A 17374-nucleotide genomic window follows, 5' to 3' on the forward strand; every position below is an offset into this window, starting at 1 on the left:
CCCACAAATATTTATTGGAAACAGTAATATTAAAAAACTGAGTAGAGAGGGATGAGCTGGAGTGATAGCACAGCAGGTAGGGCACTTGCCTTGCACACAGTCAACCTGGGTTCAACCCCTGCACCACATAGAATACCCAGAACCCCATTAGGAGTATCCTTGAGCACAGAGCCAGGATTAAACCCTCGGGACCACTGGGTGTGGCCAAAATATAAATAACAGTGGGGGAGGCAGGGAATATGTTGACCAAAAATTCTCGGATTCAGGCTGTTGCGGTAAGGTTTGGTTAGGCAGTCTGAGGCATTTAGATATGCACGCGAAAGGAATAATTTATGGAAGATCACAAAACTATCTCTGGTGTTGTTGTGACCCAGAGCAGCCTGTTCAGCCCCTTTTGTTAACTAGCTTAATGTTCTAACCAATGATATTCAGCCACATAGGCAAAATATGCAAATTAACTTAGTCAACAGAAACAGTATCAAAGTCAGTTACACAACGGGAAGCATAGTCAGTTACAGTAACAGTAACAGAAAAACAACTTTTACATCCAAGCCTAGCTGAGCCTGAGATTGTGAGATGTTGTACACCAACATCAGGCACAGTAGAATTCACACTCCAGACACTGGTTGAGAATGTATCTATCACACCACAAATTTGGGTTGACTTCATTGTATTGTTTAACGGCTTTCTCCTGAAACATGGGTAAATGCTTTTCCAACTTTTATTAGTTTCCTCCCACTTGGTGAACCGTTTTGAACCAGTTAGAGAACTTGTTGAAATAGTTTTAGGAAATGCCTACTCTTTGTTTTCATATAAAACACATGGTGAATTAATTTACACCATTGGTGCAGGCCTCTGCTGAATTACACATTCCGTCTTCTAATTTGTCCAAAACTTCTAAGAATACTCATTTTCTTCACCCATGTTAACTTCTTCACACGTCTATCATCAGCAGTAGCTTTTGGCATTGTTTTTCACGTGGAAATCAAGTACTAACCACTTTAGAAGTATCTTCTACCTTACACTGAGGGTGTCCACGATGATGAATAGAGATAAGAGGCCAGTCCTGAGATGTAAGTCTCTCACTGAGTGTTCTACCCTAGAGACATCTGTGGGGTTTGCTACCTGGCATCTATTCATCCTGCTGCTGATAATTTTGTTTTTTCTAAGTCTCAAATCTGGGTTTCGCTGAGCTTCACTCCATCAGTACTGGAGCCTAACCTGAGTTTATGCTTATTAGATCATCACAGTCCCCCCTAGCCATGGAGATCAATGTGAGGATAAATACAGGACTCAGTAAGAACAAGTGAGAGTCAATGAGGCCTTGGCTAGAGTTTCTAGGAAAGAAACTGTTGCTATTTTCTGCTGGACATGCATCTGAGGGAATATAAGGCAGCCCTTTGGTGCCCTGGGGGAGGGATCTGGCTTCCAAATGGAGTCAAACCAAAAGAAGCAAAATTGAGAGAGATGGGGAAAGACATGCTGGATCTTGGTAGTGCTGATGGAGTGAGGGTCTAGCCGCAGCCAAGTCTGAAACCAGTCTGACCTCTGCTTTATTCAAAGGAGTGATCTTACATGGTCTCTTTTTCTCTGAGGGCAGTTTGGGTAGAGGTCTTTCGATTCCCCCAGAAATCAGAAGAACCCCAATAGAGATAATTCTTTTTTTTCTTCTTGGGTGACACCCAGCGATGCTAAGGGGTTACTCCTGGCTCTGCACTCAGGAATTACTTTTGGCAGTGTTTCGGGGACCATATAGGATGATGGGGATTCAACCCAGTTGGTTATATGCAAAGTAAACACCCTATCTGCTGTACTATCACTCCAGCCCCAATAGAAGTCACTCTAATGTAGTTTTATACTATCACACGAAGGTATCTGGTCACATTATACAAGTGTATAATGATCCTGAGCTTCCCCCTACTACACAAGAATGTGACAGCCTTCTACATCACTCTGGGTTATTTTTGGTGGCATTTTCCCCAATGGGAGCTCACATACATTCAGAAAAAGGTCCAGGGGCCATGGTTGCTGCTCGGAGATGAGGGTGCCTTGATACTGTTATTCCTGAGTTTAATCCTTAGCACCACTACAAAAAAAAAGTTATGATCAGAAATAATCCCAATTTTGTTCTTTAATTAGACACTCTACTCAAATGACTATGTTCGAAAGGGTAGGGTGGATGGATGAGCCCGTTATTATCAGGGCAGAGACAAGAGGAGAGAGTGCCTCTGGCAACCTCACCCAAGACCTCCTGGTTGGACTGTCAGAGGCTATCTCCGAAAGAAGGAAGAACTTTTGTCAGAAGAACAGGAAAAGTAGAGCATGGCATCCCCTCTGGGATGGAGGAGCACCATCACCAAGCAGTGAATAAAGGAAGACCAGGGGAGATCTGTGCTCACAATCACAGGGCGAGGAGGCAGTATAAAGCTCAATCTTAAGGTCCTTGGTCTTCCTTACCCACTTCCCTTGCAGAATGGAGCACGATGTAGAAAGAACCAAGAGTGTTCTCAAGCTCTCATGCCAGTTCCTTCCAATTCATTGTCAGGTCTGAGCCCATACCTGAATATTGGTCAAAGAAATAATCTGTTTAACAGCCAACATCTTCCACCACCACCACTCACATATACAGAAGCTCCTAGGAGCTCCACAATCTAAAAAAAATGCCATTGAATTAGGTCTCAGAACATCAGAGTTCCGCTCTTTAGAAAATTCCATGAGTGGATTTGAAATGTGGTTCCTTTAGCCTGCAAGTTTAATCCAAGTATGTCCCAATCCATCCCCACATCAGCCAGGTCCTCTGACTAAAATCCTGAAATTCTCTCATGTCTTAAATTCATTTTCTTGATCATATTCTTTTTCTCTTACCCCCATGTCTTCTCCTTTTCTTCGATCTAAAATCTGTCCTTGGAGCTGGAGCGATAGCACAGCAGGTAGGGCGTTTGCCTTGCACACAGCCGACCCAGGTTCAATCCCCAGCATCCCATAAGGTCCCCTGAGCACTGCCAGGGGTAATTCCTGAGTGCAGAACCAGGAGTAACCCCTGTGCATTGCCGGGTGTGACCTAAAAAGCCATTAATTAATTCATTAATTAACTAAATCTGTCCTCTCTTTTCTTTTAGAATTTCCTCCCTCAAACTGTACCCCAATCCAACCCTCAACTCTCATATTCCTCGACTCGGAGAACCCTGAGTGAAAGCAGAGGCTGTAGAGAGGGGAACAAGTCGGGAGCACTTCCCTTGCCCACCTGGAGCACTGTCCTTCTCTCCTTTAGCTTCAGTTTGCCTTTCCTGACGCCCTGGTGCACAACTGCTGTGATCTCCTCCAGGGTCTGCCCCGCCCACAGGTCTGAAAGATTCCATGTCTCTCCCTCCCTCAGCCTCACCTCAGCACCCAGCTCTCACCCCAGGGCTGTGCTCTGCTGCCCATTAGACCCCTGCATAATGAGAGGAGATGTTCTTGGCCCTAGAGATATGGGAGTCGGGGGGGGGGGTTGTTTCTATTTTAAAAACAAACCATGTAGCAATCAGACCTGGGGGTGAAAGAGCAAAAAGACCAGGGTTACAGGAGAAGTTGTAGGGCTGATTGCCAAAAATGCTTCCCCACCCCTGATGTCTTTCACATCTTTAGCATCTCCAGCGGGGAGCTTGCCACCTGGTCTTGATTTATTACCACTTCACCCCTCCGATGGTCCCTGTCAGGCAGATCAGGAAGCCACAGGTAAAGCTTTTGCAAAGTCCCAACCCCTGCATTCCACGGCTGGCTGGTAGCCAGGAGAAAGGCCCCAAGCCAAAGCTTTGTGCATCCTCCTCGGAAGCCATCCCTGTTGGCCACTGCCTCCCCCATACACACAAGGAGTACAAAGCTGTGCAGAGGATGATTCCACAGGACAAGGCGAACAAATGGAAACCTTGCAGTTGAACCCAGGTGCCAACTCGGGGGTCACAGGTATGAGTAACCACATGGATGATACCACATACAACCAGCTTCCGTGACCACCACCTCCCCATGCACCAGCCTACATGCACCTTTGTGGGCAATAGCCCCTGCCTGCTGGAAAGACACTGCTGATGGCTTCATCTCTGCCTGTCACTGCCACACACCCGACATGTTAAGCCTGTCCATGAACTCTTGCTATATACACATGTGTACATACACGTGCATGTACATGTGCGCACATGTCATTTTGATGATGCCAATGATCAATATCCCTCTTCCCACTCCTAGTCCTTGTACTGCATTAACACAAATGTTTCTCCTCCCAACAGACAGGCTCTGGACCTTAGTTAAAGTCCAACTTTACGGCAGCTAAGGGTCAATGCTGACTTCTCTGGATCTAGCATCTTTAGTGAGAAAACAAGAGCACCTTTGACAACAGAGCGATGAGTGTTACAGGGGAGTGTCCAGAGAAGGATTCAGCACAGGAAATAAGCTTTGAAAAGCCTGCACTTCAGGCTGAACTTGCTCACTCTAGCTCAGTGATAGTCTCTGTCTCGCCTTGTCAGGTCCTGGGTTTAATCCCCAGCACAGAAAATAAATGAATGTTTATTTCATTTATTTTCTTCATACTCTTAATATCCTCCCACCTCCTCCTACCTCTCTTCCGCCACTCTGAGAACAGCCAGGGATGTTTCGCCATGTGACACTTTGGCACTCTTACCAAAACAGAAAAGACTGCAGTGACGGAGAAGAGCCCATCAGATCAACCCAGGCCTGCTGGAGAGAAGGTTCCAGACCCACTCCCTCCCCTTAGACACATGTGCTCAGATCCTGTCACACCACCACCAGCAGAACCAAACCCTCTTTCCATGGTCTCACATACCCTTGCTGAGAAAAGAGGAGAGATTTCGGTACATGCCATCCTGATGCAGTACAGCCCCAGGGACGACACTGTCTTGGGGTCAGGAAGGACTTGGCTGGGCTTGAAGAGGACACACGCTTCATGGTTTAGTGGATGCAGGTGACTGTGGGCTGCAGGGAGATGACCAGGGGAGCTTGTTACGCCCAGAGCACTTTTCAGGTGACAGGATGTGTCCATCTCTGTCTTCCCATCGCATCGTGTAACAACTGGGTTCTCTTGACAGGGGATCGAGCCCAAGACAGAGCCCAGGAGAGACCGACTCCCTTGCAGAGGGCACACCAGGACGTTATCTGGTGGGAGAAGGAGGAAGGAGATCACTCTTAGGTCCTCCTCAGACCCGGGAACTTTCTGGGCCACCAGAGAGTAAAGATGCTGGTCTTGTTCTATTTACCACCGCTCTCCCCTCCTCCCCCAGCATCAAGGAGTAAGAAGTTGTTGCATTTAAGGGGGTTCAGAAAGAACACCTGCTAGGCTAGGCACATCCAGCTTCGCTGCAAGTCTCTCACCAGAAAGACTTGAGCCAAAACGCTAGGCCTCTGCTCAGAATGGGGAAACTCCTTCCGGAGAGGAGCCTCACAAAGTCAGACCTACTGCGCTGACCCAGTGAGGGAACTAGGCCAGCTGATGGGGGGACTACCTCTGAAGCGTTCAGACTGAGCCCCCTGGGACACACACATCTCCGTCATCAGCCCGCTCTCCACTGCTTTAATGAGTGGAGATTTCCCCTAGGCCGATCCTCACCAAAGTAATTGGGCAAGAGGAAGGCAGTTTTTTCGTTTGTTTGTTTGTTTGCTTGTTTCTTGAGACAAAGGAAGTGTCTGTCTGGGAACTTGCCCCCCACACACTGGGCTGTCCTCCTTCTCTGGGCTCCACAACCTCCATGCCAAGGGTGGTAGCTGAAAGGGACACTGCAGGCCACTTCGGTGCAAGCCCCATCCCAACTTCTGAGCCGGGTACCTCCCAACTGGGCCGGGCACCTCTAAAGCCACACCTGCTTTAGAGATTCCAGACAGACTTGTCAGTCCTTTCAGAGGGTCTCAGAAATGACTACAATTGAGAAAGTTCTGTCTTAATGAAATCTGTTTTACTAGGGCCCCAACCCCCAACTGTGCCTTCATTTGCTCCACCGATATTTATTCAACAATTGTTACAGAGAGAGTGAAGAGGAGGAATAAGACAATCAAAACCTCCTGTCATGGGGGCCAGAGGGTAGGTAAGACAGAGAAGAGACTAGTAAGACAATAATAGTTGGAAATGATCACACTGGATAAGAACTGAGTATTGAAAGTAGATAAAGGGATATGCATAATTACTTTTCAGTATTTGTATTGCAAACCACAGTGCCCAAAATGAGAATGAAAGGAAAAATGAGAAAGAAAGAGAGAGGGCGGAAAGAGAGAGAGAGAGAGAGAGAGAGAGAGAGAGAGAGAGAGAAGGAAGGAAAGTATCTGCCATAGAGGCAGTCTGGTGGGAGGGAAAATGGGGACACTGAGGAGGGGAAATGTATATTGGTGGAGGGATAAGTGTTAGAACATTGTATGACTGAAACCCAATCATGAAAAGCTTAGTAATGGGCTATCTCAAGGTGATTCAATTTAAAATAAAATAACATAAAAATTCAACTACACCACCTCTGCTTCGCTGATGACATCATCTTCATAACGCCAAACATTAGCCAAGAGGCACAAATGCTGGCCAACTTCGACCGCGAGTGTGGAAAGGTCGGACTGCAGCTGAATCTCAGCAAAACGATGTTCGTGAAAAATGAACTAGTCCCTGACGTCCCATTTGCTCTCAATGGAACGAACATCTCCGAATGCAGCAGCTATGTGTAACTGGGTCAGGAACTCAAGATGAGGAATGACTTGTACCAGAACTGCACAGGAGAAAGAGAGCAGTGTGGGAAGCCTTCAAAAGCGTTGAAAAAAGTGGTTAAGAGGACGAAGAAACTCCGGCTCCGTGCACATCTTTTCGACTCCACCGTTCTTCCTGCACTAACATACGCCTCAGAGACCTGGGCCCTAAGAAAACAGGATGAGAATGATATTAGGGTATCCCAAAGAGGAATCGAAAGAGCTATGCTAGGAGTATCACGTTTCACTCATGTGAGAAAAGGAGTCCGGAGTTTCAACCTCCGTCGACAGTCAAGAATCAGGGACGCTGTCTCGTTTGCCAAGGCATCAAAAATCAGATGAGCCGGACACGTAATGCGATTCAGAGACAACCACTGGACTAGAGCTGTCACCAGTTAGATTACATGGGACGTCAAAAGACGCTGCCCACCAACGAGATGGTCAGACTTCTTCATCAAAACACTGAATGAATGATTTGAGGCTCTTCCTGTTCCTGAAGCAAGCAGATACCATTGGGCTACACTCACACACGACAGGGGCAAATGGAGACATTACTGGCACCCGCTCGAGCAAATCGAAGATCAACGGGATGACAAGTGACAAGTGACAAAAAACAAACCAAAAAAGAAAAAAGGAACCAAAAAACACACCCTCCTGCGAGCACCTTATCTTACTAAAATCCTGAAATTCTCTCACATCTTCAATTCACTTTCTTGATCACACTGGTAAGGGATAATCAGAGGACAAGGCAGGGAGGAGGGGGATAACATCGTAAGGCTCTGGGCTTTTTCCTGCTATTGTGCTGTTCTCCTGGTGTGCTTTTTCCCTTTGGGGGTCCAATCAGAGCCACTCCCATCCCTAGAAAAATCCCTGACGCTGGTCCCACTGCCATGGCCACCTCTATTTCAGCTGCTTATGACGCCTTCAGAGCCTCTGCAGCTTTTTCCCCCTGGGTTTTCCCATTCCGGGGTTTCTCCCAGAAGTTTTAAAGAGTTTTGTCTTTTTGGCAGCATCTACCCCTACCACTGGCCCGGGTTAGGGGATGCAGGGTTCTGGCAGGGTGTGGAGAAGGTAGGTTGCTGTGGAACACAAGTGTTTGGTGTTTCGGTGCTATGCTTACACTCTTCACGGGGACCACCACGATGGCAAGGAGAACTCGCTCTTCCATACTGAGTGGGCACCAACAGCTCTGCAGTTCTCATCCACTGTGACACTATGAGCTGAGCAGGCATGGTCCCTGCCTAGCTAGAATTCGAGGAGAATAAATGCCTTTCTGAATCCCCTCCACTCGCTCACATTCAGTAACTTCCGCTTGAGGTCTGTGATGGAGAAAATGGAGAATCTTGATCATACCCTCAAGGGTCCTATCATGAGGAATTCACATACTGGGGCCCTCGGGTCACTGGGACTATCCTCAGTCTCCAAGGAAGAGTGATCTGAAGTGGGAGGACCCACCCCCAAAGAGCCTGAGCAAACCCACCTGACAGGGAAAGATCAAGGGGTGAGGGGAGCCCAGAAATTGGTGCTTCTACCACAGAAGAGGAAGAGGAGGCACTCCAGAAGATACTCCCTCCCTCCTCATCTGACTGCCTTGTCCGACAGAGCTGGATAGACATCTTGGTTTGACTGTATGTCACAGGGATGATGGTTAAGAATCAGAATGTCAGTCATCCCTGTCCTGAATCATGACCACACTGTTTGATTCCCCACACGGATGGAGTACACAGAGCCCGTTCAGAGGAACAGGGCTGTGAGCCGGAGATGACCAAGGGCTTCTTCAGTCTTTTCCCCATCTGTTGTCTCAGGTGAGCAAGTTCTGACCTTATCCACTCTCTCTAGGAGGTTTTCTGTGTGAACAGAGGCTTGCACAGATTTGCTTTTTAAAAAGAGAGTAAGATTCTCTCTGGTGTCTTCCTGAAGCCAAAGTGGGCATTATTCCCCCATTGCCCCCATTCTTCCAGAAGCCCACCCCCCTCCCACTGCTGACACCATGTAGACTCAACCAGCAGTCCTATTCTACTGATTCAAGACTAAGTATCTTACGAGATGCAAGTCAAGCAGCTAAAATTTATGGAAACACTGGTGCCTGTGGCTGAAAACTCTGGGGCACCATTGGGAGGTGGGTGGGCCAAGTCCCCATCCTGCCGGAGCCCACCAGCCAAACACAAACCCCATCACTTGAGCCAGAGGCTCGAACTGCGAACGATTTCAGGTACCCTGATGCTCAGGCTGAGAGCTCTGGTGTCTTCCAGAATCGGGGTGAGCGGTCTCCCCCCAAACCCACCCCCATAATTCCAGAAGCCTAAGCAGCCCACACTCACCTTCCTAGTCGCTGCCACGTCAACGCAAAGGCCCAGACCATAAATCCTAAAGTCTCTGGACACCTCCTAATTCCACAATACTGAAATTCCAGTAGAAGCACACCAAATTAGATGGGAAAGTAACCATAGAAGCCGACTAACCTCAACCAACAAAAACAATCACACACACATGAGTGAGTTTCTGGAGAGGTAGTACAGGGAGACACTGGCCTCGCATGTGGCCAATCCCAGTCCAATCCCTGGAACTACACATGGTTTCCCACAGCAGTGCCAGGAACAAGCCCTGAACACAGAGCCAAGAGTAAGCCCTGAGCACAGCTGCATGAGACCGGGTTGCTCCAGTCACTATGGGACAATAATGATGGAAACTCCTAGTCTCTACTCAGGTCCACTGAATTTAGAGATCATAGACAGTGCCAGGTACTGCCATCTAGCAACCCTGAGCAGCTAATAAGGTCACTAGATGTTGTAGCTGCCACAGGTCACTCATTACTTTAAATTCCCAATGGCCATCTGGATCCACACAAACTCAGGGCCACAAGCATTGTCTGTAAAAAGCACATCTGGGATTTCTAAGCTTCATGAAGAAGACTTCAGATTAGGTCACTGGAGGTGAGCTTCTACAAGGACAAAGCAAAATCCAAGCAGAAATCACGGCACTACAGAGTACAGTAGCTGCACCAAGAAATGTAACAGAAGAGCAGGACAGCAGAATGTCAGAAGCCAAAGGGCAAATCTATGAGCTCTGGCATGAGGTAGAGAAAAATCATCAAAAAGAGTAGGGAAAAGAGGAGAGGAGGGGAGGAGAAGGGAGGGGGGAGGGGAGGGGAGAGGAGAGAAATGCAGACTTTGTCATCCAATAGAAACTACTCATAATCCATACTTGACTGAGATGACTCAGACCTGTACTAGATTGTCCCCAAGACCAATTGTTTACTTCCAAGTCACCAAGCACAGTTTTGGTGCCCACTATAGAGTTCTGAAAATGTTTCATTTTCCAAAGTTCATCGGTGCCCTTGAGCGTAGAGTTGAGCCGAAAGAGAGATACCTGGCTCAGGTATGGAATTTCTTCAGACCTCTGGCCAGAAGGCTCTCAACAAGTTCCCCTGAGACCCCTCTCCCCCCACACTAGAAGGGAGGGGCTGGTTAGATCAGTGTAAAGAGGAGACATAGTGTCAGAGTCTAGCTAATGCTGAATAATTTTCTGGACGCTGCTGAAGGCCATACACATTCTACAGACACCAACAGCAGACTGTACATTGTTTTCAAATTTCTTTCATCTTCTCTTTTGCCAAGAAAAGGGAAGGAAAAAAATAGACACAAGTCTTGGGCCATGAGAACCACCTCACTTCCTCTGTTCTATGGCCTTGCATTTCTCCAGGTCTGGGCTTTTATTGGTGTTTTGTCTGCAAAGGACCTTGGCCACATAAATGTGAACGAAATGATGTAACTCACAATTAAAACTTCTTGGCTACATTGTGACTGGTGCTTAATACCTCTGAGTGTCTGAGCGATAGACAAGAAGACAGGCAGTACCCCTCCCTGCCCCCAATCAAGTGGCCGTCAGCCAATAGGTCCCACAGATCTAGGATTCAGACCGGGGTGTTAGGATGAGGAGAGGAGGAAAACGGGTGGGAGCGAGTTCCTCTCCACTGCAGGGTGGGTTTCCCAAAGTTACGGTTTCTGTGGGGGCTTCCCATTCTGAAGGTGGCACAGAGGACATTCAATGCCCTGGGGTTTCCCATCCCCAAAGGAACTGCACAGTCCTAAGCAAGAAGCGGCCGAGCAGAGACCACCACCTACTATTCTGTAGCTAAGTCCAGTTCATGGTGCAAAAGTGAAGTGAGTGAGAGTTGCAGGAGAGGACAGGGATGAGGTCCACATAAATGATGAGAGATCCAACACCTCAGCCACCAGGAGGCAGTAGACTGAGACAAATTTAATCTAGAAAGAGAAATGAGGCATTTCTATGGCGCTGGAACTTTGATAGAGGATGTGGTGAATCCTATGCATATGTAGAGGGCTGAAACTATTTGCCTTACTTCTATAATACTGTAAACTGATGAGAGTATTTTTAAGAGAGAGGTTCCCTTATAGTTCAAACAATCAGTGGTTGATTAAATTTAAAAATAAAAATGAGGCATTGCTGATATCCAAATGACATGGATCCAATTCATATCAATTAGATCTGATTTTTAAGTTTCCTCAACTTAAAATTTGCTAGTAGAATCAGGTAGATAATTCAGGGGGCTGAGTGCCCACCTCACATGCAGGAGGCTGGGTTTAATCCTAGGCAAGACACTATCCTGAGGCCTATCAGGAGAGACCCTCAAGCATGGCTTGGAAGTGACCCAACTCTCCACCCAATTACTGAAAAAATCACCCTGCCAGTTCTCTTTACCCACCTTTCTTTTGTCCCTCTGCTGGGACTGTGTTCCAGCCCACAAGTCACCTATAAGCCCAAGGGAGACCAAACCGTTGACATTCTCGACTCCACCACTATGGAGAGACAGGGGCCTCTGCTACAAGGGACACTGGTCACTGGCTGAGGGCTTTGCATCAACTGAGCTCTCAATAAACACCTAAAGTGCTCCAAGGTAAAGATGCAGCCTAGTGCTCCCTTCCTGCCCTTTCTTCCTACTCAGCTGGCCAACAAACTCTCTGAGGCCACTTTTGCAGATGTGGTGTCCACCAGTATCTACTTCTCTCCTTCTTGGAAGTAGAAGACCTCTGAAGACATTTCCCTTGCAGTTTAGGTGGGGATGCACCTCTGGGCAGTGGGCTATGAGCACGGTGGACAGTCTCAGTTCCACGGCAGAGACTGGAGAGCAGTGGGGGGCTGTGCCGTCCCCTCTGCCACCACAGCAAGCCTGAGTGCTCCCAGTTTTACAGCTCTTAGGGTCACTGTCCCACTCAGCCAAAGACTGACAGAGACTGTGGAGCACAATCCCTGCTCCCAATCTGTGATGGACCAGACACTTGCCCCCCCAAAATTAGCATAGTTTTAAGACACTCTCCAACATCCTATTATAATAGCCAATGCCATAAACTCTGCTTCCATGACAGAGGACTGGGGTCAAAGCACAGAAGAATAGAGGGAACCTGAATGGAAAAGATAGAAAAAGGCAGCACAGGAGGAGTGACCAATGGTTGGAAATTACAAGTGTAGAAGGGGTGGAGGGCAGTTAAGGTAGAGAAGGGTCCAGTATAACAACAATAATTGGAAATGATCACTCTAGGCAAGAACTGAGTGTTGAAAGTAAGTAAAAGGATATACATGATAACCTTTCAGCATCTGTATTGCAAACCATAATGCCTAATATGAGAGAGAGGAAAGAGAGAGAGAGAAGAGAGGTGACTGCCATACTGGGGTGGGGGAAGTTGAGGATGGGGAAAGAGAAACTGGGGACATTGGTCCTGGGAAATTACATTGGTAGAGGAATGGGTGTTGGAACATTGTGTGACTGAAACCCAATCATGAATAGCTTTGTAATGCTCTCTCACAGTGATTCAATTAAAAAACGCAGGGTAGGACGAGGGGGAGTGGGATTGTGAGGTGGGAGGGACACTGGAATCATTGGTGGTGGAGAATGGGCACTGGTGGAGGGATGGGTTCTTGAGCATTGCATGACTGAAACACAAGCACAAAAATATGTAAATCTGTAACTGTACCCTCACAGTGATTCACTAATAGAAAGAAAGAAAGAAAGAAAGAAAGAAAGAAAGAAAGAAAGAAAGAAAGAAAGAAAGAAAGAGAGAGAGAGAGAGAAAGAAAGAGAGAGAGAGAAGAAAGAAAGAAAGAAAGAAAGAAAGAAAGAAAGAAAGAAAGAAAGAAAGAAAGAAAGAAAGAAAGAAAGAAAGAAAGAAAGAAAGAAAGAAAGAAAGAAAGAAAGAAAGAAAGAAAGAAAGAAAGAAAGAAAGAAAAATGAAGGAAGGAAGGAAGGAAGGAAGGAAGGAAGGAAGGAAGGAAGGAAGGAAGGAAGGAAGGAAGGGAGGGAGGGAGGAAGGAAGGAAGGAAGGAAGGAAGGAAGGAAGGAAGGAAGGAAGGAAAAGGCATCAGAAAGCGGAGCCTAGGGGGCTGCCAGAAGCACTTTGCCACACTCAAGTCTTTAGGTCAATCCCACTGCCCCTTCCAGAACCTTACTCCTTGCCATCCAGAAATGCCCTCTGTTCTGTCCCTTCCCACCGTTTCCCATAATCTGAGCGCTAGAAGAAATGACCAGGGGTGGGGGTTGGGGTAGACAAGACTAGCTATGTGATTTAGGGTCCCCACAGCCAACTAAAAACTCGTGTCCATTTGTTTAAAACCTGTGAAGAGTTTCAAGATGGTGACTATGCCCGGTTCTTTCTAGAACAACTGCCCCTGAGGTAGAGAGGCCACATGTGAAAACAGGAACATCATCGGGGTCCCCACACCACCCGACTGAGTCAATGTCCCCAAGGGAAGCTGCCACACTGTGGTCCCCAGGACATTTCAAGAGCACTGGGCCCGGTGTTCAGGGCAACGGGCAAAGGAAGCCACAGACTGGAAAGGCAACCCACGGCTCAGGTACCCGACCTGACACGGGGCTACACCCCACACACAATGTCTCTGGGACAGCGACACCAGCACGCCAGCCTCTCCCAAGCCGGGTTTCCCCTCTCCGTGCTGCCAAGAGGCCACTGAAAGCAGGAGAGAGAAGTCTGGTCCCTGTTCAGAACGGAGCCTGTTTCTTCCACAGTCAAATCCAAAACTGGATTATATGATCTCAAAGCCTCTGATGCTTCCAAAGCCCAGATGCTCCTTAAGAGGATTCCTTCTCCATGGGACGAGACAACAGCCTCGAAGGACCCATGGCCGAGTCCACTGAGAATCGGTGCAGACAGGGGCCATCTGACCTTCCCCACTTCCGGTCTTTTCTAGAACTGATCCGTCTCCTTGGGGGGTCCTGGGGCCACTCTGCCCTAGTCCACTGCAGGCTGTTTCACACCTCAGAGGCCACTCCAGCCCAGGGCTTCGCTGTGGAAGCAGCCAGAGGCTTATGTCCAGCTGGCAGCATGAGGGCTCTCGGACAAAGGCCATGTGTAAATCACCCATAAAAATCCCTCTCTTGCTCCCCACCCTCCACTAATGGACCCCACAGAATCATTTATGATGCCCCGGCGGGGAAGACATCATCCACCACCAAGAGTCGTAAAGCAAAGGGTCTCCTGGTCATTCCCCACCCGCCCACAGGCCCCAAACTGGAACAGTCCTGTCCTCACACTGGCCGGCCCAGGCCCCGGCACCCAGAGATCCCCTGTGAAGACCCTGGTAACAAAGCCAGGCCAAAAAGAGAAAACCCTGCCTTGCTATCTAACAGGGAAGAACCGTCCCATGGCACGAATCCCCACACAGCAGAGGCAGATACTGCAGAAGGAGGCCTCGTAGCTGGTCCGTGGCCTCCAGATAGATCATAGACCTCTGATCACCAGGGCAAATGGCCCTGGAGACAGTGTTTGCATCGAAAGGACCTGAAGTCCTTTCTGTGTGCTGAGTCCTCCACCAGCTCTGGTGCACTGTCCACCAGAAAGATGCTACCAAAGGCAGGGGCTGGACCTTCTGCCCTTCACATGGGCCTGACATGTGGCACTGGGTCTTCCCCCAGCAACCTGCGCTGGCATCTGGGTGTTGGCACTTCTTGCCTTCATGCACGGCTCTTGCTCCGTCTGAGCCCCAGAGGAACGTTACTGGAAACGCAGGCTCACCCGCTCAGCTCTGTGGCTGCAGCCTGGAGGCCCGCACAGCCTAACCAGCCTGCAGAACACCAAGTCCGGGCCAGCCCTTCGCCTCCCTGCTCACCTGGAGGGTTTGAGAGAGAGTTTGGAGTCCAGCATCTAGGGGAAGGGCCTGGGCCACCAGAGGAACTCAAGAGAAGAACCCGGGACGTTATGGTTGCTGGTAGGGAGAATAAAGGAGCGATGCTTTACCAGGGGGCAAAGTAACTGGTAGCACCAACAGACAACGGAAAATAAGTCCAGTAGTCCATAAAAACCATGGCCCAGAGACCGCCCAGGTCAGAATGCCCTGGGAGGTGCAGTGACAGGAGACAGCAGGCTGGTGACCCACGTTTGCAGCATGAAGTACCTAGGTCCTCTTCAGAGCTGTGACACCGGGTGCTGCCCAAATCCCAGGTGACTGAACCTTAGGCAGCCCGTTCACTGGACGGCCTTACATAGGAGCATCAAGAAGAGAGGAAAAGAAAGCGATGACCGCAAAATTCCCTTACCCTCCCCGCTCCCCCGTCCCCAACAGGTACCACCCCCACACCGTTTGAACACTTGCATCTTTGAAAGCTTTTATTTCACTTTTGCTTACTAAAAAAAAAAATGACTAAATTCTTCCCTTCCACAGTTTCTGCTCAGCAGCCGGAGTCTAGTCCCTCTCCGCGGCTGTTCTGCAACATCCTCTCCTTCGTGTCATGTAAAGGGTAGCACCACATTCACATCCGCACACACTTTTTCATGCTTTCGGGCAACACATTTATTTAATTGAGCAGCTGCTTACTAGATACTGGGCTTCTGAGTGGGATAGACCATAAAATAGACAAAAGTTCCTCCCTTACTGGCCCTCTATTCATGGGTGCTTATGATAATAAGTGAAATACAGAGTACATCCAACAGAGAGTGGTACAAAGGGGAAAAGAACGTAAGGCAGATGCTGGGAGTCATCAGGCATTTTTTTTTTTAATGAAGCAGTCTAGCCTTGAGTAAAAGCCTAAGAGAGAGGAGGATCATGCAGAGAGGTCAGCGGGTGCAAAGGTCCTGGGGTAGTCAAGACTGGAACCCAGATAGCATGCATCTGGGGAAGGAAATGATTTTATGGCATCCAGATAGAAAACCACCCCCCCGCCCAGGATGTTCATTCAGGACAGAACAGGGGGTTGTGGGGTGGGAGAAGGACATTTCAGAGGAGAATCTGGAATCTGTTTTTCTGATATGGTGGAGTATTTGATTATCAGCAATGAACTCTGCTGAAGACAGCCCCTCAGGACACAGTCACGGGGCTGAGAGTGCTCTCCTTGGGAATGTCCCCCCTGCCCCCAGCCACCCTCTCTGTAGAGAGATGCTCGCCTCCCCTTCCCTCCCTATCCGGTCCTCCTCTGGACCCACTCCAGCCTGTCTAGGTCAATCAATCCGTCTCCATCCCTTTCTGAATCCCAGTGCAGAGCTCCCAGCACAGCGAGTGGAGGAAAGGCACCCAGCATGTCCGTTCACACACAACTCAGGTTGCCATAACCCAGACGCCTGACCTCCGTGTTGGGGGGCCAGCGCTCAGGTCCTGCTCCCCCCTCTTAGAGCCCGTGTCACCTCCAATACCAGAAACATGGATCACATAGATCTTTCCCCCCCCTTTTTTTAAGATGTTCCCAAGAAAATCTGTATTTAATTTGTGGGCAATTTATAATGGAAATAGACCATACAAAATGTATACAAATGCGTAGGGTTGTAGATGGGGCTTGGAAGGCGAGCGTTGAGCTTCGCGGGAATGAACATGAAGGTTCTCTTCCTAGCTGCCAGGTAGACATGTGCATTGCCTGGACTTATATTAAACGTCAACCAGAAAGGGCGCGGGGGGGGGGGGGGGGGCCAAGGTCCAAACATTCCTCAACTCTACGGAGGACGTCAGGACACGGAGTCGACGACAATACGTTTCACCAGCAGTGCCAGAGCCTTGTTTAAGTTTCGAGGACGCCTGTGTTGTATTACTTGGACTCGGGGAAGCAGCCCGTGCACCACAATCAATTTTCCGGAGAAACACAACCACGTCCAACCCAGCCAGCGACAAGTCACAGAGATGGCCGTGCGGTCAGCAGAGCTGTGGGACAGGACGCCGATCTGTCCCCTCCCCTGGCCCCTCAGCCCTCACGATGGGACAGCAGCGGCTTCCAGCACTGGCTGCCCTGTTCAAGTCAAAGAAAAGTTACAGAGAACCTCTGAGCTGCCAAAAGCTATTTCCAGGGGACTTTGATCCACTGATGCCGTAATCTCTGAAGGGAAACATACTTCATTTAGAAGGTATTCTTTGGTGTCATTCCCAAGGAGAAGGCATACTTGTTTTGGAATAACAGATCTCTCTCTCTCCTCTCTCTCTCTCACTCCTCTCTTTCCTCTCTCTCTCCTCTCTCTCTCCTCTCTCTCCTCTCTCTCTATCTCTCTCTCCTCTCTTTCTCTCTCTCCTCTATCTCCTCTTCTCTCTCTCCTCTCTCTCTCCTCTCTTTCTCTCTCTCCTCTATCTCCTCTTCTCTCTCTCCTCTCTCTCCTCTCTCTTCTCTCTCTCCTCTCTCTCTTTCTCTCTCTCTCCCTCTCTCTTTCTCTCTATC

Source organism: Sorex araneus, chromosome X (assembly GCF_027595985.1).
Source record: "Sorex araneus isolate mSorAra2 chromosome X, mSorAra2.pri, whole genome shotgun sequence".
Classification (NCBI taxonomy): Eukaryota; Metazoa; Chordata; class Mammalia; order Eulipotyphla; family Soricidae; genus Sorex; species Sorex araneus.